At 41.5% G+C, this 25,914-nt stretch overlaps 1 protein-coding gene across 3 annotated transcripts in view; it reads left to right on the top strand.

Annotated features, from left to right (window-relative positions):
* LRFN5 (leucine rich repeat and fibronectin type III domain containing 5) overlaps nucleotides 1-25,914 on the top strand; it is a 1,003,469-nt gene that overhangs the window by 229,786 nt on the left and 747,769 nt on the right. For 2 of the 3 annotated variants that reach the window (XM_085626949.1, XM_085626947.1), the window contains exon 3: nucleotides 23,237-23,390. The exons of the other annotated variant lie outside the window; for it this stretch is intronic. The gene's annotated coding sequence lies outside the window, so the exon portion shown is untranslated. The remainder of the gene's footprint in view (nucleotides 1-23,236; nucleotides 23,391-25,914) is intronic. 3 annotated transcript variants of the gene reach the window in all.

Here is a 25,914-nt window from a genome sequence, read left to right as displayed (position 1 = left end):
GTCAACATTACTCCTAAATCATTCTCTTGCAGTAACAGATATTTGAATAATAATTCATTCATAGCCTCAAGAGTAGCATGACGGATGCACATATAACTTTAATATTCCGTAGTCGAAGAGAGGAATGCACACATTTTCAATCAAAGTCTAATCATCTAATTTAATAATGCGCAGATGTTGCATGCAAATGTAAGCAGTCTTGGGATTGATATGTTTCGGAGGTGGATGCAAAATCCATATTTCAACCCGCCCACGCACTCATCATTGTTTTGCTTGGCTTGACAGACATTTTATGGTGAATGTGCTTCCTCTATCTAATACCAGAGTTTCATGAAAAATAATTGTATGAAATCTGCTTACCAAATCCAGCCGGTCTCCATCTGTCATTTTATTTGTCAGGCCAGAAATGCTGTACTCAACTGGAGTGTATTTCAGCTCAGAAATATGTTTGCTTTTCGAGGAGACCTGCCTTGAATGTGACTCCGTGAGTCACAGCTAATGAGAACAGTTTGCCCCCCTATTTCAGTGAATTCCCTTCTGTCAGGAAGGCCTAACCGTTTTCACAAAGGCCAAGAAGCATATAGCTGTCTGACATTTTTTTATTATTAATTTTTCTGTAGGTAAATCTTAATTTTGTTCCAATATTATGCGATAAGAGGTTGTGCATTAATGCGATGATCTTTAAGGTAATTTCACAACAATATGGTTCGCTATTACAAGAAGGTGTGCTGTGTGTGTCTGTACATCTGTCAATGCATTTGTTACCAAAAGGTTATGCTTTCCTGTATAAAATGTTATCCTTTCATGATGATTAATTTACAAACCAGCTTCATGGGTCTTTTTTTTCTTTTTGCCATGTTTGTCGGTTAGTGCAGAACAGTAGTGATAAATGGGTAAAACATAGTCACCCCTAGTGGCAGAAAGCAAATTATTAAGTATTAGTGACAGCAATTGATGACATTCCCTACACAACTCCTTGCCCTCCACTCTATGGCTTGGAGGAGTTAGGGAAGAGTTAGCCCTCAGTTCTTCCACCTCCAGCACATGACATGGGGACATCAATCAATTCTTATTCTGGATGTACTAGAATAGCAGTGCTTAACCTGTGATCCATGGACCCCCGGGGTCCTCGACGCATACTCATGGGGTCTGTGACCATTAAGAAGAATGAATAATATTAACAGAATAATAATGTATATTTAAAAATATGTTTATTCAAGGTATATTTAACCAAAAGACACAGTGGAAAATTAAAATTTTGAAAACGTTCTGTAAATGTGAAGGTATTGGAAATTGGGGGTTAAAAATGAAGTTTGCATCCTTAGCGGGATTCGGAGCAGCAGTGCAAGTTTTGTAAACACAATACAGTATGGACACTTGGTGACCTCAATTGAAGCACAGATGTGCACTGACAAAAAGAGAGCCTGCATTGGGAGCAGAAATCACAAACTGATATGATAAATCGCATCTTCTTTAAGAAAAAACAAATTTAGGAAAAGCTTCAATCATTCAATTAAAAGGTAGTTTTTTCTCTATTTGTATGTGAATTAAACAAAACATTTAATCTGTTGTGTATTGGATTGAAGCATACTTGTTTCTGTTTTTTTGTTTATAGTTTTGAATCATAGAAATTGCTTAGACTTGTGTCTCCTGCTTCCAGTAATGCCTCGGTCTAAGTCCTCAGACTACAACAATGACTCAGGGGTCTCCCCGGCTTCCAGCAATAATTTATTGGGGGTCTACCAAAGTCAAAATGTTAAAAACTTCTTTGCTAGATTATTTGTGCTACATTTTGTGACTGGGTATAATTAAACCCCCGTGGAGCACTGTGCCTCCTTTCAACTAGATTTGTGCCATAAACATTCTATGTAGATAGATACATACTCAAAGGAGATTTCCATGAGTGCAGCATTATATAGGCGCATCAGTGCAGCACTCAGAATCACCCACAGAATGAGAAATAATCATGGAAATCGTTATTTGAAGTCTGAGGGTTTTCCATGATACCCTGCACCTTCCCCACGTAAATTCTGCCAGCCTTTAATAGGCACAATGTGTGATCTTTCTTGATTGTGTACCCCTCTTGGTTGTGAGGTGATTTAAAGAGAGTTAGCTTAGGCATATCCAACTCCCAGATTGAATGTATTTATTTAAATGTGGAAATTAGTTTAGTTTTTGATGTAATAAAGTACTGTATCTTTACAAAAAAATTGATTGGGCAGCAATTTATGAAGCACTACTTGTTAGGTTGCTGAGTTATAAGTCTAGCTCTCAGCACTTCCCATGACTATGTCTTAGATTATTATGCTGTTTGAAGTGCTAAAGAGGTACTTGGTTGTGGGGTGGCAAAATTGCATTTCTTGTATTTGCATAATTCTGGGATATTTTTGGGATGCTTTCATGAATTTGCACATAATTTCGTGATGTGTTCTATTTGTGGAATTTGGGAAGTTCGACATAATTGCCAACATTCCTCACAATTATGCCAGTGTATAGGGATTTTTCCAGCAGTGTTGAGACCTCAGGACACTAGAGGTAAAAGCACTTGTTACAATTGGTGCAGAGTAACTCTGAATGCCCTTGTTTACTCCAGCCCAAATTTTTCACAAAAGGCAAATTAAGCAATAATGTAAGTGAAATTAAAGTGCTATGCGTTATTTTTCAAAGGATGCAGACTTTGGGTCTAGTGGCGGCCCCTCTTTAGGGCAAAGGTGAGCCACCCGCCACCATCCTAAAAAAACAGATAATACAAGGAGTTTTCAACCCGTTTTATTTTCGTTTTATTTTAATCCCTGGACCCACCCCCAGGACTCTGATGAGTCTTAGAGGTGGGTCCAGGGGATGAAACTGCTGGTGGGGGAGTGGCAGTGCGCTCCCTTCACTGCGCATGAGGTTTTGGCCAGCCATGTCAGTTCGACCAAACCATCATGTGCAGTGAAGCTCTTTCCAGCCCCAGACGTGTTGCTGGGGCTGGAGAGAGCAGGCACAGGGTCCCAGTCTGCCTGGGAGTGCAAGTTGCCAGCGCTCAGGCCAATTCTGACGCTGCTTTCATGCTTTTTTGTTTTATATTTTGTCCTGAACTCCCCCTCTCCTCCCTACCCCATCTCCCTCCTCCGGCCTGCCCCCATCCCCATTTTGTCAGGGGACGGATTGCTACTCTTTGACTCATGTTTATTATGCCGACGGACATCTCTTCTCCTGCTCTGCAGATGTAGATGGCAAAATGCCTGTGGACAGGTACCTGAGGATATTCCACAAAATAAAAGGAGTATGCAGGGGAAATGATTTTTGCTGAAATATTTACTGCCCCCCGATGAATGACCAATTTTGTAACACATGTGCAAAGTTCATTTTGTAAAGACAAGGTCAAACACTTGTGGGTTAACCTTTGGTCATACTATGAAGAAATTGCTGAATATTCTTTTTCTATGAGGGTCAATGAAACTGAGTAGCACTGCTTGTTGCAAACTGTATGGCATGTGCTATATTGTGAAGGTGAGGCAGTTTGCAAGTGTGCAAATTATTTGATGCTGAACTGCACTTTTATGTCCAAAGCATTTTGTACCAGTGAAGGTACAGTGAGAGGTTTTGTACTGCCTTCTTCCTGGTATGATCCTGTGCCTCCATTTGCACTAATATTTACACTTATGAGTTACAGAGAAAATGAAAATGAATGAAACTGTCAACAAGACATTGTGTTTCATGAACATGAAATAGCTGCTGTAACTAATACACCGCCAAACTGCAGCAGCTCAGCATTTTATCACACCACTAGGGATGTATGGCCACAAGGACATCTGGCATAATGCAGCCTATAAGGATATCTCTTTCATTGCATTGTAAAATATCAAATAATTTACAACACATAAAGTTTGATCTTTACTGCTGTGCATTTGGCATGCCAAGTGTAGATTCAGCAGATTATTGGCCATATCTTCATTTCCTGTATGCAAACGCCAACCATCAGCGTCCAATGTAGGGGTCACCGGTGACAACTTTGGGCAGGTGACACTATTTATTTTCAGCAGAGGATAACAGTCGAATGGACAATGTTATCACTGCTACCTCTTCTGTTAATGACCAATGCCATTGATTGCCAGTAGCCCGCAATCCTGTGGTGTTTCCTAACACCAATCCATATAAGCATATCTAAAGGGAACAGCACAAATTCAGATCAACGAAAGATGTTTTGTGAGTATTTGATTTGAAAAAGGGAAAGCAAGATGTATTTTGGGAATATTGAAGCAAGATTTGATGCCCATGTTAGATGCCTTACACTGTCCTTGCAATGGGCCTACACACACGTGGCCGGCCACATTCTGCACAGCATCATGACTGTGTCGTACTCTGGCCTGTAGACATGCGCAGACAGGCATGTCAATGGTGTGCCATAGGGAGGCATGTGATGTAATTGTGCTGTGCACACTAGTGAATGTGCTTGCGGGGAGGTACAGCAGTGAGGCTACGTAGTACGCAGTGATGCAGCTCATTTGCAACATGCAGTACATGTCATACAGGAATCACTAAGTCACACATATCACATACCAATGAACCAGTGAGCCTGCCAACACATCATGCAGTATGTAGTTGTGACTCATGTCTCTCTGCACTGTCACAGGTGACCAAGGATATGCACTCTGCACTTGGATGATGACCCCCCTCCGAGCCCCGAACACACAGGCTCAGAGGCAGTACAATTTGGCCCACAAACGCACCAGGGGCATCGTGAAACGCACATTTGGTGTGTTGAAGTCACGTTTCAGGTGCCTGGACGTCACAGGTGAGAAGATCCTGTACAGCCCAGACCTTGTGTGCAAGATGATCATTGCATGTTGTGTGTTGCACAACATATGTGTACGCAGCAAAGCCCCATGAATAAGAGTGCCAGATGCACCGGACGATGATGATGAAGATGAGGCAAGTGGACCACACCCCACTGCAGCCGCAGCAGGGAAAGCCCGTTGACATCACATTGTGTGGGTCCTTCGCAGTAATGGCACAGTTCGTTGACTGCCACAGGCACTGCATGTGCTAATAAAAGCATTCCGATACTCATTCCCTTCGTGCATGTCACTCATCTGTACAGGCACTTCACTCTAACAAGTGTGGCTGCGGCATGCTGTACTGTCAATTGAGGGATTTGTTGATGGATGGTGGGTGTGTCACCTCTGTGCAGTGAGGCTGTTTATGGTGTCACGTAATCTAACTGCCAGTTCTGTGTGTTAAAGTTGTTAGGGTATCCCACTCTTCGGAGTTTTGTGTGTGTCCCATGTCATTCCATTTTGGCTGTCATTTGTGGCCTTCAGGTAATAACAGGGATTCGTTTGTGCTCTGATATGTGCCGCCATGATGCAGGGATGCACCATGTGACTTAAGGCCCACGACATGGGCAACATGGGCGTAAGGGGGAGTCACAGACCCTGCATTGGTCCGTACTTTCATTCTTGTCTGGTCATGTACATGGCACGTCGGTGTGCAGGGGGTGTTGTTGTCCCTCTACAATGTGAGGGGGCAATGTGGTTCCACAGTGTTTACCATGTTTGTTTCCTGATTGGCACAGGTTACATACTGAATGCATGTCTATGTGCATTGTGGCTGTTTGTGGGGAAATGCATATCTGATTTGGACAATGGTCATTTGTTCTGCATCACAGCTGTTGGGTTTTGCTCGCAGTTTATCATCTCACGGTATGTTTACTCTGCTGTTATGTTGCATTTTCCCGCAAGATGCGTGGGATTTGCAGGCTGGGCACTGGTTTTCGGTGCTTTTTGTACCACGCTTGGCCTCATCGCAGGATTTTTTGCGTCCGTGTTTCCCATTTTTGCGGTGTGGCGTTGATTTTAACGCCGTCAGTTGACGCGTTGTCTGGTGACTATCTCATGGTACCGCCGTTTTGTGAATACTTGGTTAACACAGCGTTAATTTCCTGCGATGGACTGCGATGTGGTAGGTTGCATTAAGTAACTTTTGCGATGATTATCACACGTTCTTGAGAATATGCCCCACACTGTCAGAAGAGGTACAACACCTGTTAAAATACAGCTTCTAGACTTGAACTAATCTGCCCTCAACAAAGCCCTAATAATTCACCTAATCTGCCTTCTAGAAGAAGAAATGAAAATCTTTACAATGCAGCTCTTGGAGCGGTACCCTGCAACTGATTGACTTCCCAAAATCAATGAAGAAAAGGAAAGCAAAACTAATATTAAACTGGACAGAGCAAAGGTAATTCACGCAGTATGAAAAATATTGTGTTACTTGTGCGTGTTCAGCTAAATTCCTGAAATTACGTCATTACACCACATATGTAATTATATCACTGTTTGTGGGAAGGTTATAGCTCAGGAACATTAGCACAAAATGCAACCTTTCATCAAAAATGGACAAAGGACGCATTTCAGCTACAATATGGTGCTAAATGCTAGATTTTCATTTAATTTCATGCAATTTTGTGTAATTTTCACGATGTCTCTGATATTTACTCGAAACCTATTTACTCAAATTGCACTCATCCCTACTTTTAAATGGAAAAATTAGAGTAACAATAAAATAGTTATGAATGTGACTCTGTGTGTTGCGGCTCCCCACGCCAAGCTTATCTCAGTGCCAGATTTGTAATTGAAGGTCAGAGAGTTTTTACAGAGTCTTCTTATCAACATGTGAGGACCAATTGAGCACTGGATGCATGGAGGAAAAGTCCTACAACTAGTCAGAGCAGTTTGCAAAGTTTTCAATGTTGTTATTTAGTCTCCCAGTTCCGCCTTGCTGGCTGGAGAAGTCCCTGGAGAGCTAGAAGGACCTGACTCACGGTTCACAGCCAAAGCACAGTAGGTTTTTCTGAGGTGCTACCAATAAAGATATTGTTTGAATTCAGAGTAATTTGGGCACCCCTGAGCAGTTTAATTAGTTTAATTATACCTTTTATCAGGGCCAAACTGGGAATCAAAAGAAACCCGGGCAAATTTTTCAGATTAGCCGCCATAGTGAATGTAGTGTGCACACTCCGTGAGTGATTTTTGACCACTGCAAGATCGATTGGGAGGAGTTCTCCTCTCCTAGAAAAATGTTGCTCTTTTTTTAATATGATGCAATTTTCAATACTTTTAAAAAAATTATAGAACCGTTTCCGATCATTGAGTGCCTGGTTGAAGATGGGAGACAAGGCTGCATGGCTCTATGAATGAATAGTGGGGAGTGGCTGGACCACCACCACCAATCCTATCGAGACATCCATAACTCTGATGGGCTTAACACGGTGCACTGATTAAGCACTTCAAAGAACTAAACAAAGAGCTTTAAGCGTTGATCTAGAACAAGAGAGAGAGAGAGAGAGAGATAATCATGCAGTGGCTGAATTGTACAAAGTGAAACCAGAAAACCATGCCACAGTTTTGTCATCCACTTGACCACATAGTTGTGATCTTAGCCAATTACCTTTTTCACAATGCCTCCCTTTCCTTAATCATCACATCAGAACACTTTCAAATTCAGTCTGGCTGTGCACTGCACAAAAAGCACAATTCTATAATGACACTCTAGCGATAGAAACACCCAAGGCCATGTATGCTGAAAGCAGCTTATTTTCCTCTTAGTTGGCAGTGCTGGTCAGGGTCTGTATGTTTCTAAGTTAATGATTTGACTCTATCACTTCTAAAAATCACCACTTAATGCAGTGGTATAATTAAATATTCTAAAATGAAATATGTTGCCAGGGTCGCTTTTTAAAGAATTGCACTGCTATGAATGTTGAAGGTTCGTTATCATATATGTGCTGGAGAGTTGGAGCCAAGCAACAGCAGACTCCTTGCCCCCCTCCCCTTCACAATAAGCCCTAAAGGTCCGCGCTGCTTGTAACGACCCTGCAGGAGACTGGAACTAACCAAATACAAGAACAAATTATTTTTAAGTAAAGCTTAAAAAACTATTTGTTTTTCATTGTTTATTTTTGAAGGGCAGAAGTGCTGTAATCGGAAACATAGCTGACCCTGCCAGCCCACCAGGAAAATGCCCAGTAACCAATCGTGCTAGTCCAGGCCTGCCGCTTATAAGAGAACCTCGGTCCTGTGATGTGAAGAACAGCTTGGGCTCAGCCTCAGCCTTTCTAATGTGAGCATAGACTGGGGGCAGGTGGCTCCCTTGCCTGACCAGTGTACACTCACTGCACAATAATAAACCTTCATTGAGCAAACACAAGGTTTTTGAAAGACAAATAGACACCAGTCCTGTAAGAAGGAGGCTTTTGTCGCTAATGTTAAGGAAGGGGAACAAGCTCCTGCCCCCGGTTGTGTAGTAAAGGTCAGTGAAATTAGATTGCATTGTGTCCTTCACACCCCTGGAAACTGGTTCATAGCACATGCCCCTTGACTTCCTACATTTTCACATGCTGGAAGTGTGGTGTTCTTGCTGCCAGCCCCTTACCCAGGAATGTTGCATAGTGTCTTTCATGTCGTTCCAGCCAGTCACAGCTTCCTATTCGCCAAACGTCTTCTCTCTTTGTTCACATTTGCAAAGAAGAGCAGACTGAGGTCGAAGCAGAATTATTTAGTTCGACAGGTGTTGGTGTTCCTTGATCTGCAGTTCGGTCCATTGCCTGGGATCAGTAATTCTCCATAGAGTCAGGGGCGTAACATAGGCCCCTGCAGCCCCCGCCTAGCTGGGGAGACCCAAAACCTTGATGGGGCTCCCAAACCTTCATGAGGCCATTCATCCTAAAGTCAATGTATCCATGTGAGAGATGAGATAGTCGGGATCCCCATGTCACATACCGCAGGGGGGGGGGCGCCCCATCACTTTGGTTATGCTACTGCGTGGTGTGCCACACTTCTGAAAAGCAAATTCTGTGTGGGGCTAATGGGTCCACATTGAGACACATTGACATTTCCAGCTGGACGTTTCACTCTGCTGTGCCTCTGTCGAAGAGAGGAACTGTACCTTTGAAGACTGAGCATCAGAAAAATTAATTCTGCTCTCAATGTGGACGTGCAAAATGAAGGTCCTCACAAAAAACAAGGATACCATACTGGACCAATAGGTAAGAGGGTATGACTTAGCTGTGGACTGGTAAAATGTCTAGCGATGCTGCACAATACTTCTCAAACAGCATTTGTCGTGAGTACAGAAGCTTGCACTGTTTTGCCCATAATATGATTGCTTTGAGTAAGACAGATGCTTGCACTTCTGCCTATGTTGTAGATATCCGGTTGATACACAAAGTGTGTACTGCAGCTTTATGGCAAACCTCCACTGTAGTAGCTGACTACTTCTTTCACCCTTACCTCAGCACATCCTTCCATCCACAGCACATCCTTCCATCCACAGCAAGCATTCACTCATCTGCCCACAGGGAAACATTCATCTACCCACCCACACTTCCATCCATCCATCTATGCAACCCCCTTTAACCATCAAACCACCCACTAGGAGTCCTCCAGGCAGCCATTCATCTTTGCACACAGCCATGAATGTATCCTTGCGTTCAACTAGTGTCCCATATATGCTTCTTTAACGTGTGTGCGTGTGTGTGTTTATTTGCATATAGATGTTGCCTGTACGTGTAAGCGTACCTGTAAGTGTGTTTTATGTTAGTTTGCCAAAACATGTCACACATCATAGAGCTATTGCAATAAACATTCAAAATAAGTCAAACATATTGTCTTTGCCAATGCTTGCTAAATGTGTTTCATATTTGGTACAGCTGGCCTCTAACGTCAAAATAGGGTTCCATCTAAAAAGCTGCAGAAAGGTAAAATGATGCATGCAAATGTCAAAAAAGCCTGCTTTGCAAAATCTAAAAACATACAGATTTCAGACATTTCAGTGGAACATAGTAGCGCAGGGACACTTAAAAACTTTCATTACAGCCCGAGAAAAATTCTTCAGATCTGCTGTGTCATTCCCTCATTAAAAATGTATGAAAACAGGAAGAAAACATTTTGATACTCATGGCAATCCTAAAGGAGAACAAAGTGATAGAAAAAATCTTTTTTTCTATGCGGGGATTTTTAACCAATGATAATGAAAATAATGAACAGAAGATCATAAGATAGATCATTTACAGCAAAAATGTGTATGCTCGTGTAGCCTCAGTGAACTACATTCCCTTTGATGCTTGATTGTTATACGGTTTATTCATGCCTGTTGTCTAGATACTATGGGGCACATTACCAAGGAAGGGGTGGAGAGAGGTGTTAGCCGTCTTGGGTTAACGCCTCTCATCATATTAACAAGGATATGGTGCAGCCGGCGATTCCCCCTGCGATCGTGCTAAGTTACACAACTTAGCGCCAGCGCAGGCATCCCTGGTGCAAGGGTGTCTGCAAGCAGGGAGGTTTGTTTATGAGTAGGAAGGAGTTCCTTCCTGCACATAAACAAACCTAAAATGCCATTTTGTAACTTTCATGTGTGCTGCTTCGTGCAGCACTCATGGAAGTTACAAAATAGCATTTTGAAAAATGGTTTGTTCATGTACAGGAAGGGACACCTTCCTGTACATGAACAAACCATGGCATTTTGCTTTTTCCATGTGTGCTGCACACATGGAAAAAGCAAAAACGGTGCCTTGACAATACGGCGCTGACCCCATCGCCACCACAAAGTCACAAAAAGTTTCCTTGTGGTGGCGATAGGGGCTTGATAATATGCCCCTGAATTGTTCAACCAAAAGCCTTAAATATTTGCAAAGACTTGATTAGAAAATCGAAGCACAGTGGTAGTCGACTTGGGTGATATATAGCATTCTAAATAATTCTCCTTTGGTTTTGAGTAAAAAACAAGTGCCAAGGCTTGTGAGCGTTGTTTTAAGGCATGCTACATCATGTAGCTGTAGACTGACTGACGTTTACTTCTAGCGGTGCTATTCTACAACATTTGAAATTGATAGTTTTTTCCTGGAATTGCAAAGAAATAGGCTGCTGTTGGCTGGCAATGTTTTGACCTTTGATTCATCTGTAAAGGAACTACATAACATAAGAGTATCAAAAAACACAATAGCAGCATAACAGAAATACAACTAAACATATGAACACAACTAATCATCCAAAATAAAAAATAAACAACATAACAGCACATTAACAATGCCATGACAGCACACCATAAAGAACACATAAAAGCACAACAGAATACAATATGAAGTAACACACTCAGCCCAGTAAGAACATAAAATTAGATAGCAGCACTCCACAAAAACACTGTGCAAAAACGCAGCACAGTCTAACACAACACAAAACACAATGATAAAAAAACAAGAGAATGTTGAACAAGACAACAACAATATAGGAGCCTACAACAGAAACCAGGCCAGCTAAAACAACACATGACAAAATAATACCAATACTACAAACTATACAGAACCACAAGAACAAAGAAACAACATAATTCTACAACGTATCAAAATGTGACACAGGGACATAAGATTTTCTCTCATAAATTGTGCATTATAATAGCACATCATACCACACCACAATACAACAAAAAGAAATTCTGCCCAACCACAGGAAAGCAACAGCATAAAAGAACAGTACATCTCAACAACAAAACAGCAACACATATCAAAAGACTGCATAAGCTAACACAATACAAAAGTACAACACAATTGTTTTGTTGTATTGTTGTTTATGTTTTGTTTTGTATCGCTTGTTTTGGGCTGTTTTTGTCGATGTTTTAAGGTGTTGTTTTGCCGTCTTTCCTCATTATAATATTGCAGTGTTAAGTTTTATACTTGTGGTGTGTTGATTTAGCTGTTCTTTTTAATTGAGTATTTGCTGCATGTTGAGAATGTTGTGTAGTGTTCTTATGTAATTTTGTTGTGTTGGAAATGTTGTGTTCTATTCTTACTGTACTCTCGTTGCATTGCTGTGACATATAGGTGTATTGTTTTTTGTTGGTTTTGTTCTGTGATACCTTGTAGTTCATTTATTGTTGAATTGTTTTGTGGTTTGGCTCTATTATTGAGTGCTGTATTGCTGTTTTTAGTGTAAATAGATGCTGTGATGTTCCTGTTATTCTTAATCAAATGCAACCGGTCTGCTAAATCATGCTGTTTTTACACATTATTATTGCTGCAAATTAACATTTGCTATATTGCATTGAAAGGTGTTTGCACCAATCACTGCCATGTTTACCACCAAGAATATGTAATACCCTCAGCTAAAAATATTAAATGATCCAGACAAACCTTGGTGCTGCTAAAACTCTTCCCTGTGAAACTTTTGATTACGTTTTTGTGTATAATGTTAAACACAAAAACAATATTGTGATTCCCTCACGTATAATTTTGCAAAAATTGCAGCTGTAGCCAACACAAGTTTGAGTTGTTCATAAAGGTCAGTATGCTATCTTGCAGCTACACCTGAGTTTATTATAAGCTTGGCTCGCCAGTGTTCAAAATGTGTTATTTCAGAAGATGAGAAAATCTCTTTTTGCCATTGTGCATGCTCCCATGATTATTAGTGTGTTGAATGAGTCACAGAAGACCATCAACGATGCGCCATAATCATATGGATGGTATACAGTGGACAAAGTGATTAGACATTCAGCACATTGGCCTTGGAGTGCAACCTTTAGTGGCACATGAGGGAAGATGCAGTCTAGTACTGTACGTCACAATATATCCTGCAAGGGCAAACACATTATTTATTCCGCTGCTTCAAAGAATACACCATTTTTGACAAAGGAGCTCAAAGGCAGCGGTGGTGCATCTATTAGGGCGCTTGGGCATTGCCCCACTATTAACGCCATGGCCCACATGGCCACATTCATCATCAGAGAGTGGCATTGGGCGATTCGGGCTTAGGCTGCAGCAAACAAAACTTACGAGGCAGTCAGGATGCTATGAAGGGGGTGGAGCAGCAGGTGGGTTCGTTTGACTCACAAGTGAGTACGTTTGACAATGACAACATGCATTGCAAGCAAGCAAGGGTGGTCTAGCGCAGCAGAGTGCGCATGTTCGGTTTGGGTCTCGTAATTTTTCAGCCCAGCAGGAACATGCGCACTGGCGTGCACAATAGGAGAGCGAGGGTTGCTTCACACCGCAGCCCCGGTCAACAAATGGGTGGGGAGTATCCCCAGCTCAAGCCACTCCTGGTGCTGCTGGAGCAGCGTCTGGATTGGCTGAGAGGCACACGTTTGCAGGCCTGCCACGCGTGGGTGGCACTGTAAGTTGACCAATCACTGTGGCTTATGCAGACAGTGATTGGCTCGATTTCGACAGATTTCTCTAACTACTGTGATTATGACGACAGACAGACCGTGACGTCGGAGCAGACTGCTGGCGCCACACACACGCACCTCATGTTCAGTGCGATTCGTGCCGCTTCTCTCATGAGAGCAGTTGCAGGATTGGATAGGTATTTGTTGGTGTCAGTAGACAGCAGCTTGAGCCTCTGAAATAGAGCATCGCGCTGAGAAAGTCGATCAGTAAGAAAGTCTGCACGGTACAAGGAAGGAAAACTCTACTTCTGCATCGACCCAGTGCCTCTGAGTCCCTGTGGACTTCTCGATCGGGTAAGATTACAGACATTACACGATCATTTGTACTCGCATTTGGATATATATTATTGTCTTGAAATGAACGATAGCATAATGGTTTCATACGTATTCTTTCCGCTGCTCAACACCCGCCTGTTTGTGCTGTGTGCCCTTTGGCCAGCTATGTTTAAATAAAGTTTTGCTTGGTATGGCTTTGTGCATTTACACTGGGTTTTTCCTTTCAAGCAGGATCCTTCCTTGTTCTTTTTCCTGCTCTGTGTGTTGGGGTTGCGTTCCCGCTCTTTCAGGACTAGCCCTCTCTGTGGCCCAGAGTTTGATGTTCTTATTCTCTGGAGTTGGCTTCGGATTTATTAACTCTGCTTGTTTCTGTGTCTTGATGGTGAACATTTCCACTGGGGGGAGGGACAGGGGCAGCAGGATTATACCATACATCTTTAAATTAACAATAACTATTCTGCAGACCCAGGGGCCAGACTGACCTGCATTGAAGGTACCAGTCTTACAAGGTTCCCAGGTCCATACATGACTATGTAGGCCAGTCTGGACTTTTTTCTTATAATCTGCGACTCATAGTCATTGACTTGCATAAAACTAAGACTACAAGTCCCAGAATTCTGAGAAAGAAACAAGCGTGGCCTAACTAGTTACGCTTTGACCTGAGATACTTGGCAGCTATGCTCGCCCAGATGAAAAGTACTTAAGTACAATTATAGCAAAGAGGCCAAGTAAGTATAGAATGTTCTCTCAGAGCTGTGCATTGCTATAAAGGTGATCATTTCTAAAAGTGCACAATTGAATGTGCACGGAGGCAGGTGGTGTCTACCAACAGACTGAGAAGGACACAGATGGGGTGGGACAGTCAGAGAAAAGTGTACAGCAGATTCTGGTAAAAGGAGACCAGGGTGAAGATTATTGGAACTATAGGACAGTTGGAATTACTGACAAGAGAGGGGGGAAGATGAGGGAAAACTGCCGAGAAGAGAGGGCAGATAAAGAAGCAATGTTGGCGAGAATAGAGGGCTAGTATTGAAAAAATAAGTGAAGTTACTGTGTTGTCTGTGCCAATATGTATGCATGCTGTGTTGAGTTGGTCTGCGTTTGTACACGTGTGTTCTGTTTTGACTGTGTGAGTGTGTGTTGTGTTATCCCTACCAGTGTGTCTGTTGTGTTCGGCCGTGTCGATTTGTGCATGAGTAAATCTCATGCACCAAGTAAATTAGGCTACGAATGCTGAATTCAGTGGCACTCATTGTCTTTGAAAATGGTGATGTGGTAGATAGAAACACCACCTTGACAGATAGGCGACGTTTGTCCTGTGGCCTATTTTATCCAGCTACTGACAGGCTTAGCTGCACATTATGTAGTGGCTGAGCACGTATAAAACCCATGCAGCATACATGTATGATACACCTGGGCATTTTTTATGCCCTACCACTTTGAAAAGTCACCATCCGCCACTGCTCACTGGAGCTTTTTGCTCACAGCTCTGTCGTTTTAGTGCATATGCAAATGGATGGTTTATGCATATTCTTTGTCCTATCCCCCTGATTTAGAGGACAGTTGTGCTAGTCGAGGGTTATCATTGCTTCCATCCAGTGAAATGGCCGTGAAACGTGCTGCGTGCAGGACGTCCTTGCAATCGTCCACATCAGCTCATCATTTTCTTCTCAAAGCAGCTGTCTGCTAAATACTGTGACGCCTGGGGCACTGTACAGTGCTCGAGTTCACACTTGTGAAATTGGGTCCATTTCTGAGGCCACGCCTCCAGCTTCATGTTTAAGTTTGTTTGTAATGTGTCCAGTTTTAAAGGCTTTATTTGAATAATTATGTTTCTAGTTCAGTTCCCTTTATCGGAATGAAAAGCCTGGGAAGCATAACTCGGCATGACCAATGCCATTATTTCGCAGCTCCTTGAAATCCTTAAGAAGCACCTATATTCTCATTGATTTCACCTAACGTAAAATGCCTTTATAGTGGCACTTGATGGCATTAGCCTAGTATATCTTGACAGCAATTCTGACGGTCTTTAATTGTATTAAATTCAAGGGGTGTTTTTGTAGCTGGCACGTGAAAATCATAAACGTGCCAATTCTCCTAAAAAAACAGGAAAACTGATGGCATTTTTTTCAATGTATATGGCACTATTTCTCCTCTTAAATAAGTATGAGTCTGCAGTGCATCCAGTGCTCCTGAAACAAAAAATTATCCTGTGCACTTACATATCTTTGCTTGTCCAGAGAAATAAAGATGGGGGATTCTGTTGCAGACCTCAAAGTATAGAATTAATTTATAAGCACCCCTAGCAGCACTTATTAAAAGAGCAACAGATGTTTGTAATATACTTGCAAGTGTATACTGTAAGATACCACGGACGTGATTTGAAGTTAGGTAGTAATGGAGAAGCCATAGGCCTCTGGAGGAATTAATAAAACTGCAGAAAAATACACTGTAGTAACGTCTTCCGTGATAGTATCTCGAGGTTGGAGGGAATCCGACCAAGGAGTTCTGTATTTAGCATTTCCACCAAAAATCTGAGACGCTTTCAAAACCACCCTCCTCTAAACAAAGCCAATAGTTTGATTCCATTCCCTCACATATTTTGGGGAAAGAACATGAACAAACGTCCTTCAAGATGATGCTGGTAATAAAATAATGGCAGAGGTGTTTTGACTTCCAACCTGACTATATTTAACATACTTAATAAAGTGACTTTTCAGTTCAACTATGACATATATTATGTTAAGAATATATATCTGAGGCTATTAGAAAAATGTAAAGTTGGATGTAGATATATTCTTTTACTTTACAGCCTTGCTGATTTTAAGCTCAAGTCCAAATAGTTTAAATTTCAGGTGACACTCTCGCAATTTTAGGCACATGGTTTCTAATATACTGATAAGAAAAGAGGTGAAGGGTGTCCCTGGACACCAGCCTGACCCTCAAGTAACACATTGTTAAAAAACACAAAGACCAGCTCTGGACACCAGCCTCACCCTCAAGTAACACATTGTTAAAAAACACAAAGACCAGCTCTGTCTTCTAAAACCAAGCCAGACTGGGTCTTCAACACAGAAGACTTCAGAACTGCTGTTTAAGTCCTCATATTCTCACATGAAAGTATTGCTATTGTCCATGACCTCCCAGACTCCTCAATGGTGTATTTGAAGGCCATCCTACATGCCACAGCATGTCTCATGCAGGGCCTGAAGAAATATGATCACACCACCCCTATTCTAATGAAACTGCATTGGCTCCCCTTGTCGGCCAGCACCATCTTTATAGAAAGCTACATCATTTACAAAGCCATCATGACCAGCAGTCAGACCAAAATGACAAAAATCCACAATGCTGTAATCAAAATATGACTTTTAAAAGGTAGAAACAGTTCTGTCCAGAAATAGCTATAGATGCAACACTTTCAACACAAAGTACGTTGGATGCATCACATTCACAAACAAAAACAGCAGGAAAGGTAATGCGTCAGTTCCTTACTCCAGGGGGGGTGACGCGTCTGTTCCTTACTGACACGCAGGGGAGATGATATGTCAGTTCTCTTTTCCAGCTCCCAACAGGAGGAACAACCTCCAGAGGCCCAATTCAGCAAAAGGCACCTCCTGGCAGATCAGAACTCCCCGCAAAGGAAGTTCAGGGGAGCTGATGGGGAAGTCTTTGTATCACTGAGATTTCACAGCAGGGGGCAATTTCTACTTCAAGCCCTTGGAGATCTTCCTCCAGCAGGAGACACAGCACACAGCAAAGTCTTTATCCTCTCCTTGTCAGAAAAAGCCACTGCAGGCCAACCCCAAACAGCACACTGTACTTCTACTTCAGTTTGGCAGAGGTTCCTCTTGAATTACAGAAGTAATCTAAAGTTCAGGGATCTGGGCCCCCATATTTATAATCCCTTTCTCTTTTTTCTCTGGTGTCAGAGCCAGTAAACCAGTTCTGTCCTCTCTGGTGTAGCTTCCCAGCAGAAGGTGGAGACGGCATTATGTAAGGCAGACCAGGCCCATTCAGGTGGAAGGAAATCTACTCTCCCTACTCTAAATGCAGCCCAGGTCTATTTAGTTCAGCCCTGACTCATCTAGGAAAGGCACGATACACCTCAACCCTCACCCAGTGACTGCCTACAGCGAATGCACATCCCCAGCCCCTGTCATTCCAAAACCAGACATTCTATCCACAAACCAGCAGAGGCACACAGGATGGCCAAGCAAGAAAATACCTACTTTCTAAAAGTGATATTTTCAAATACAGAATGTAAAAAGCATCCTTACTAAAAGATGAATCTTTTGATTCGGAGTTCAGGCATGCTTCACCTTCCTATCTTGACCCAATGGGAAGTTATATTTATAAGATGTTATAAATAAACTCCCATTTTATCTTATGGAACAGATAGACCTTTTAATAGTGAAAAACGAAATTCCCTGTAGTTCACTATCAGGACATGCTACAAAACATTTTCTACCTTTCACAGACACTGCACTCTGCCCACAGGGGTACCTTGGGCCTACCTTAGGGGTTACTCACATGTCAGAAAAAGGAAGTTTTGGGAATGACAAATAGATGCACTTGCCAGGTTGACATGGCAGTACCAAACTGCAAACAGACACTGCAGTGCCAGATCTGAGAACCTCTTGTGTGGACGGCACAATCAGTACTGCAAACCCACTAGGAGCATTCGACTTACAAGTCTTGGGCACACACAGTGCACTGTACAAGGGACTTAGTAGTAAGTCATAGTAAGTCAAGCAAGCCAATTATGGATACACCAATCCATATTCAAAACTTACACAGAGAGGATATGCACTTTAGCACTTATCAGCAGCGGTAAAGTGCCCAGAGTCCTAAATCCTACAACAACAGGGTCAAAAACAAGAGGCCAAAAAGCTGAAAGTCTGGGGATAAACCCCCCAGGAAAAGCCAGGTCTAACAAATTATGAATAATAAAAAGAAATATTTGTGATGTCCCTATAGGCATATTGCATTCTTTTGTTGCTAAACTTAGTAACATCCCAATGCCACCTATGGGGCTTATCTAGCATCCCCTAGCCTCCCAAAGATTTTACAAAGTCTGTCTACTTTCTGTCCAGAACAAAAGGAGTGAAATTCTTTGGGCACCAGAGGATCTGCTCCAGCAACCCTGAAAATGTGGACTTGAAACATTTTTGGACTTCCTAGACATCCAGACCTATCAGGGAGACTTCACAGCAAAGGTGTCTAATTTCCGTGTGCATTCCTTGGATATAGCTTCAGAATTGCCCCTGCCGGAGGGTTTTGGGTTCCATAAAAAAGACTAAGCTAGAAGGTAAAATCCTTAACAGGGACCAACACTCTTGGAATATTCGACCAGCGCTTTATCCAGGTCAGCCTGAAATCATGGTAGATCCAGCTGTCCAGCTTCCATAGACCATAATTGATGTTCAGTGCTTTTTCACACTATTTTACATAAAACTTTAAAAGTTCATGTCTCCTATTCCCCTGGTTGTATTTTTGTTGTTTTGATGTCCATGTGTTCATGAAATTATAATCTATTAATTGAATTTGCTTGGTATTTTTGTTTGTTGTTTTGACATTATTGCTCTCTTACTGTGTAAATACTGTACACATAAAGGGAGAGGTGTGGTGCAGTGGCCAGAGCGGCTACTCCAGAGCTCGGGGTGTCACAGTTCGATCGCCATTGGCAGCTTAGCTCAGCATCATGTGACTCTAGGCAATAGATCACTTAATCTCCTCAACGGCCACCAGTGCCTTGAAGCCCTTATGGGTGATATGTTTACGCTTTACAAATATGAATTATTATTATTATTATGCATTGCCCTAAGTTAAACCTGTATGCTCTTTGCAATGGCTACCAAAGGCTTGAGCCCAGGTTAATTTAGTGTCTTTAGGGTTTACACTTACAAGCTATTGTCATTAATCCTTGATGTGGGTGACTGCTTGTTCTTACAATGGTGTTCAGCGGTGGAATCCAGGACTTGTGTTTTGCAGCACCACACAATGATTTAAACTGAAATTAAATTCCCTTTCTAAGTTGACAGCAAAAGCTTACTTTTTGGATTTTTATTATGATTTTGTTTGTGGGTCATTTTTTTCTCCTAAATTCATTCTTGCACTCAATTTTTCACCTTCGGTCTCTAGGGCCATTGCGGTGGCCATTGCGGTGGATCTGGTTATTTTAGAGACCCTTAGCATGGTAGAGCTAAGGAGCATGTGTGAATAGAGATGGCTGAAGTTGAGCCGGAAATCCAATAGATAGGATTACTTTATTTTTCTCACAGCCTAGGAAGAAGTCTGTCAGCTACAGTCTACATCGGAGGTGAATGAGGATGAAGTTGAGGAGGCCCTAGTGCTAGAGGGGGGGTCTCCCCAAAGAGCGGTTTCACCTGCATTGTCCAGGGCTGAGAGTTGTGTGTCATCTTTCAGTTTGTCCCCATCAGAGGTAGAGGACAGGCAGGCTGAGAGGGCATTACAAATTGCAGCTGGCTATCCTTGACTTTAAAGAGAAAAAGTTGTCCTTGGCTGCTTTGGAGAGAAACTTGGCCTTGGTTTCTGAGGAGATAAAGTTGGCCTTGGTGAAGTGAAGAAAGCCAGCGCAGGATGCCCCTGAGGTCCCGAAGGGCTTCTGAGTCCAGTGCTGATGGTGGCAATGATGCAGAAGTACCTAGGAAAGGTAAGCATAGTATCCACATCCCAAATGATGTGGTGCCTAGTTATGTGGTGGGGAATGACATTTATAAAGGGCTTGTAAGCTCTGAATCCCAGAGAAGGACTGCGGGTGTAGCCTTTGGAAGCACATGACTGTCATTGTGAGAGATAAAATATAGACCCTAGTTGCAGGTGACCTGGTTAGGTATGCCACCATAGAGGAGGCTCTCACACAAATTTAGTCTAAACCTAGAACAGTATCACCTGCGGTTCAGGGATGCACCAGTCTTGGGAGGATTTTGCTGGACTTGTCCAGTAAAGCACTGTATGGTTGAATAAAATTGCAGAAAAGTAAAGGATTATGATGGGCTAATTAATTTGTGTATGCAGTAGCACATCTTGACCTAATATGCTTCATGCTTACTATCCCCAAGGAGCTTGGGTATGAGGATGATCTCTGGCTCAGTACCAGAGTGTCAAAGAAGGTACCTGGAGTCACCACAAGGTGGGCGGTACAAGTCCCCTTCAGGAGGTTAAAAGTGAGAACCACCTATGGCCCCAAACCTTTAACTCCATGCACTTTACCCCTGCTAAACAAATGCCTCTGTTACTCATTTACACATGGATAACTTGGCTTACTCCTTATTGACACACTTAATTTGCCTATAAAACAATTATGTAGGAAATACGCCTAGGGCCTAGAAGTTAAATGCCACCTGTGGACTGCTGCGTTTATGGTGCTACCCAAAGGATGTCTTGTAAAATATGGCTTCAGGCCTACCATTTGTAGCCTGACTGCAGCATCCTAAACACTTGCTGTCAAATCTGTCCAAATAACCCTTTCTGACAGGCAGGAAATCCTGCATTTACATATAATTAAGTTACCCATAATTACACCTTGTTGACCACAATATTGGGTGTCTGAAATGGAAAAGTTGAACATTTGTGGAATTAAAATTGGCATGTTCCTTAAGTGATTAGAACCCCAACAGCTATTTTCACTGCTACAGCTCTAGCTGGATCCAAGAAAATGTCAGTTTATAAATTTTAATCTCTAACTTTTGACAATCACTGGGAGGCCACAAGCTCTGCACATGGGAGAAAGGGTTTCTCTTCTTGGATTGAAGGGCACTGTGGGATGAACAGGAACTGCTGAAAAAGGAGGCAGGGTTGTCACTGGGAGCTATTTGCCTATTGATTAGGGAGTGTCGAGTAGTCATCTCCACCCACATGCTAGAGCCAACCATAGATGTGCCATATTACTGCATCCTCCTCCAAATATTTTCTGGACCAGAGGAACATCAATAGAGAATTGGACCTGCTGTCTGTGACCTGAGAGGAACCTTCAAGTACTGCACCTGCTCCGTCTTGTACCTATAATAAAGAATTGTACTCCAAGGGTAAATGGGCTGACGTCCATTGTGGTTACAGGGACACACAAGCCTCTAAGTGTGATTACAGGGACACAACAGGCTGAGGTGACAAGTTGGCCAGTACCAATTGAACCCGGTCTGGATTCTGCTTGTGGCCTTTGCTAGAGTCCTGTTGCGAAAGTGATGTTCCTGAAGTCATGGGAGCCTTAGAAGTACCAAAAGGAGCTGTTCCAGAAACCCTGCAATGTTGGAATTTGGACCTCCAAAGATTTTGACGAAGTTAGAAGGTAAAATCTTTGACAGGGAAAAAAACAACTTGGCATATCCGACCTTAGACTCTATCGCGGTCAGTAGGAGATTTCACAGAAGTCTCATTTTTCAGCTTAGTTTATTACATTTTTGTCATGTTCATGTCATTTTGTTTAAGAAATGTTACTCTATTTTTCTAATTTGGTTTGGATTTTTTTTATTTTGCTGTTGTGCCAATGCTGCAGGGGGGTCGAGCGCATATTAATTTAGTGACATGGGCTTCACCCTCACAAGTTAGTGTCATTATTTCTTGAGGTGGGCATCAACTCACCCAAATTTCTTACACAACACTCTACCTCAATACAAGTCCAATAACATCCAGACATGACAAGCTTAGTTAATAAGGAGACAACATGAGACTAGGAAGGATAAGAATTGCGTATTTGACCATAGTGTTCATGAAAAAACGCAAAAATACAAACCATATTTTAAATTAGATTTCAATTATTTTCAGGTGAATTGAATTTGTACCACATATGTCTTTGATGATGCTTTGCCTGACTACTAAAATCTAATCACTAATTGACTATTTTGTCTGTCTCTCCCTGGGGAATTCTGGTGACAAGATAACAATTTGGTGCAATACCTTCAGTGTACAGGAGACATATATACTTCCTTTTTGCCTCTCACAACTGTTCAACGCAGTCAAGCGGGAGTGCCCATAATCCATAATAAGACTACATATGGGTTAATAATAGTAGTAATGCACTGTCCTGTTGAACGTATATTATTTTCTTGCCTGGTGTCTTGCTGGAAAAGAATAAACCCAGTTGTTAATGTATGTAATTGTATTTGTTTTGTTTTAAAATTGCTGTTTAGAAGCATGCATATTGTGGTGGGATCTTCACAGCTGTTCTCTGTGATTTTCAGTTAAAATGAAAAGCTTATTGACTGGAATATTTGAATATTTGTTTGGTACCTATCATTGGTGTAGATCTGACTAAATAAAAGGTGTTATTTCAATAGGAAAGTGTTTTTTTATATATTGAAATTGATTGTCATGCCTAGTGAAGAAATACTTATTGACTGTTTTCACAGGATATTTGAATGAAGAAATAATGTAGCAAGCTTTCCCTGGGTGAAAGGTTTAGTTTTCATGAAAGATGCAGTCCAGGATGAATTTTGATGATTTTTGTAATGGCCGTTTTTGGACATTACACTGGCTGTTGGTAGCAGCTCAGTTTTTCATTGGTTTTACTTACTGGAAAGTTACATAGGATAAAGTTTGTGTCGCGGCCGGCATCGTGCACATAAGTTACTGGTTTGAAACCATGTGTACTGAATTCAAGCTAACACTATCTTTAATCATTGAATGTCGTTTTTTCAAGATCCCTCTTATTCTGTCTCTGCAATGTATAAGGTTACCACATATGCTTTGCCACATTTAAACATTAAAATAGGATTTTCAATGCATTTTCTAGGGTTGCCATCAGAGGAAGCATGTGGCAGGCTGCTCACTTTAGAAGACACTGAAAAAACATAAGTGAATAACTTCAAATGCAACTATACCACCCACTAAATAAAAGTTGGTGTACAATAAAAGGCCATCGATGGATGTCTTCCTTGGATTTCAGGGTATGTGAACATAAATTCTATAAATCCTATTTGTACTTCATATTTCTTATATCTCTTCTTTATAAATGGGATAGCATTCTTAATTGTTTAATACATTTAAAGCAAATTTATTTTGAGTCACACACTTTTTGCAGATTCCCAGCTCGGGGTTTCTGTGGTTCTTGTAATGCAGAACTATTTTATTTTAAATGTTGTAAATAAGTAATTAAAAAGTACACATTTTTGTTAGTTTTATGGTTTGACTACATAATGTTATCCTTTTGTTTTCCATGAGTGAGGCTTTAATGAGATACGTTCTCATTATTATTATTATTCTTTTAAACTGTTAGGGACAAATTTACAAAGATACGTGCAATTTGCACCCGGCATTAGTAAAAGTCTTTGTAATTAAATCTTTCCAGATTATTTATCGAAATGTAATTCCCAAACATGAATAAGTTATGACTATCATAAGAAAAATTCACAAGTAGTTATAAGATATTGGAACTAATCAAATGTGTAATATAAATCTAATATACCTGATCATAATAGCTGGAAAAGCACAAAGTATATCAACATTGTGATGTGAACCCATAGAACTACTTAGTAGGAGACACTTTCACTTATTTGGCTTTCATAGAAGAATGTGTTTTTCCAAGCACCCATCATTTGTAAATGCATCCAGTGTATGATGATTGTCAAGCATATATATATCTTAAATAATACACAGGGAATTTTATTCTAAATGAGTAGTCTCATCCTTCTCAGCTATGCCGGGTAATGCATTTGGAGGCCTTCCAACCTACAAGCCTCTCCAGTTTAAAGTCTGCTTTAATTTCTTCCATGTCAACCCGAGAATATGAAGCAGAATTTGATGCCAAGATAAAACTAACAGTTGCAATCTACCATTAAAGGGAAAGGGTGCAGATTGTAAAGTGTGTATGTTTATACAAATTTTCAAATGTGGGTGTTGGTACCTGCTTCCCTAAACACATTCCCCTATAAATCCCAAAGGCAGGTTTTTTTTATATGTTGTCAAATCTTCTTGGAGAATATTTGAATCAGCATTCTATTAAATTTTTTTGTGTTCCTATTTTAAATACCTGGTACTGAAATTCATGATATCATTATCAACATCTTAGGGCCTGATTAGGATCTTGGTGGACATGGTTACTTCATGACAAATGTGAAGGATACACGTCCACCAAATTACAATTCCTCTATAATCTATGGAACTTGTAATACAGTGGACGGGATATTCGGCATGTTTATGACGGTGTATCCCATCCGCCAAGATCGTAACCAGGCCCTAAGTTCCACTGAATCACTGACTGAAATATCAGTTTATTTGCTATTATCAAAGGCCTAATGTCAGAAATTGTGTTAATAATTTGAATGGGAACACCTATAACAGCTCAATGACCACTGTTGTTAGATCAAAGCATAGCTCCGAGAGAATTTCTCCTCAACCCGGTAGCTATGGCACAGGAAGCAGGGAATTTTAAAGTTAAGAACATCTCACAATGATATTCCCAAATCAACTTAAAAAACAGAAAAAACATTTATGAGCAAAACAACACCCAGATCATCAAAATAGGTTAAAAGGAACTGGAGATATTCTTAAAATTTTGAGGCAAAAAGCAACATGAAATAATCATGCACTATAGGTGAAAACAGTTTGTGGTGGTCAGAGACCTAGGAACGATTTCAAGATGATAACAATGGAGCAGAGGTCAGATATATCGAGCAGTTGTCCTGGTCAAAGGTTAAGCCTTCATACTTCATCTCTAATTTCTGGGAAACCTTCTTTGGTTCAGTCCTACAGTCCCTAGCTTCTCAGTTTAGGCTTCTGGTACCACACCTCTCTCCAGACAGGTCTCCTGCAGGGTTGGGTACTCTTTACTCAGCAGGGCCTTCTTTAAGTCAGGAGTCCTTCTGCTTTTTGTTTACCTAAAGCACATAAACAGGAGACCAACCACTTGAACCTTGGAGAGCAATTCCCATCCCTGATACCAGCAGTTCTTGTGTCCTTGTGTAGTCCCTCTTCTTACAACAGCAGGAGTGAGACTTTTTCTTTCATCAGGGAAACTGTTCTTCAGATGGAGTCTTCCCATGTCCAGGAATATTCTGCACAAATGGTGGGTGAGGTGCCAGATTTTTCCTGTGCACGCGCCGGTGATTGAAGAAAATCGGCTACCTAATCATAACTATTTTCTTACAGTCCCATTTTCTTTTGCAGCACTTCTTGTCTGCTTTACAGTAAAGGTACCCAGGATGCCATCTTTCAACATAGCAGGACCCAGCCAGGCCTGTCTGCAGCTTACTAAGCTCTCCCCTAGCTAATACTGGTTTCACCCTTTTACAAGGCTGAAGCATGATTATCTATGAGAGTCCTGGAGATGTACACAGCAGAGAGATTGTGGGAGAGACTCTGGCATCAAGTATCTGTATACACCATGGACTCTGAAGTATGGCAGGTAGGTCAGGCACAGATTGACACCTGTGACTCTGGTTATTCTTGTTTGGTGAGGTTAATGGTTACCTC

The sequence above is a fragment of the Triturus cristatus genome, chromosome 9 (genome assembly GCF_964204655.1).
Source record: "Triturus cristatus chromosome 9, aTriCri1.1, whole genome shotgun sequence".
NCBI lineage: Eukaryota > Metazoa > Chordata > Amphibia > Caudata > Salamandridae > Triturus > Triturus cristatus.
The sequence above is the reverse complement of the archived record's forward strand: the minus strand, read 5'-3'. Positions and strand labels throughout refer to the sequence as shown.